The sequence below is a fragment of the Nomascus leucogenys genome, chromosome 17 (assembly GCF_006542625.1).
Source record: "Nomascus leucogenys isolate Asia chromosome 17, Asia_NLE_v1, whole genome shotgun sequence".
In the NCBI taxonomy this organism is placed as follows: domain Eukaryota; kingdom Metazoa; phylum Chordata; class Mammalia; order Primates; family Hylobatidae; genus Nomascus; species Nomascus leucogenys.
Window position 1 is genome coordinate 14562846 of NC_044397.1, and position 1209 is coordinate 14564054.

General features: G+C 34.3%; 1 non-coding gene across 1 annotated transcript; it reads right to left on the bottom strand.

The window, feature by feature from the left end:
- Positions 1 to 763: 763 nt before the first annotated feature.
- LOC115831023 lies at positions 764 to 865 on the bottom strand. Its single transcript, XR_004026576.1, has one exon. It is a non-coding gene; the product is annotated as a U6 spliceosomal RNA (small nuclear RNA).
- Positions 866 to 1209: the final 344 nt, after the last annotated feature.

Sequence of the window (1209 nt, forward strand, 5' to 3'; positions counted from 1 at the left end):
TATCACATGTGATGCCTGCAGAGACCACTCAATGCTATTTAAAATGGTTCAACAGATAAGCTCTGGAGCAATTAGAGTTGGAGTGAGAGATGTCCATGTGTTTACATGTATTATACTGGGAATGGAATGGTATCTATGTAATTCTGTGAACAGTTTATATTTGGACTACATCTGGATTTTTTGTCTTTCTTTCCAAAAGCAAGAAGAATAAAACTCCAGTACAGCAAATTATGGACTTGGAGAAACAAACAGAAATAACAGCATTAAAATAAAAAGGCAATTCTTGGATAAATTAGATGTCATTAAATGCCATTTTAAAAGATTATGTAATTAAAATTGAAGAGTGACAGTTTTACACTAGTTTAATAGCGTTATGCAAAGAAGAAACCATCCTAAGATGCCCCCCAAAAATGCTTTGGACAGAGAACATGGATATTTGGAAGAGAATCATTAGAAGCTGAAGGTTTCGGGAGAAAAGTACAGATCAGTCTCTCAAGTAACATATTCCCTAGCCCTATCTGTGTGAAGACTTTCTTCTCTTTTTCTAATTTTTAATATTTGTGGGTACATAATAGTATATATATTTATGAGGTACATGAAATGTTTTGATACAGATATGCTATATTAATAATCACATCATGAAAGATAGGGTATTCACCCTAAAGCATTTATTCTTTGTGTTACAAACAATCCAATCAGACTTTTTAAGTTATTTTAAACTGTACACTTAAATTATTATTGACTATAGTCACCCTGTAAAAATATGTATATATAATGCTTCACAAATTTGCATGTCATCCTTGCACAGGGCTATGCTAATATTCTAGTTACTGTCCCAATTTTAGTATATATGCTGCCAAAGCAGCGCTGTATAAAGACTTTCTTAAAAAGAATCAATTCCTTGTGAGGACAAATTTAAAGCAAAATAAAATACTGTCATGCCATTCAGGAGACGGTGAGAGTTTCTCTGACCTTCAGAAATCTATTGAACTTGTCTTGAAATTCATGTCAATTTCAGAGCCAATGGATGTCCAAAGTCCACAGACAGAGGAGACGATGTTGGTAACCTGCCCATATTCCCTAACCCAAACTTCAGCTTCAAGCACTTGCATATATTTACCTTATTTGTTGGGGTCAGAGGTGCCAAGGAATCTCCTCTGTGAATAGCCCTCAAACAATGACCCACAAGAATTATATATACATACCCAG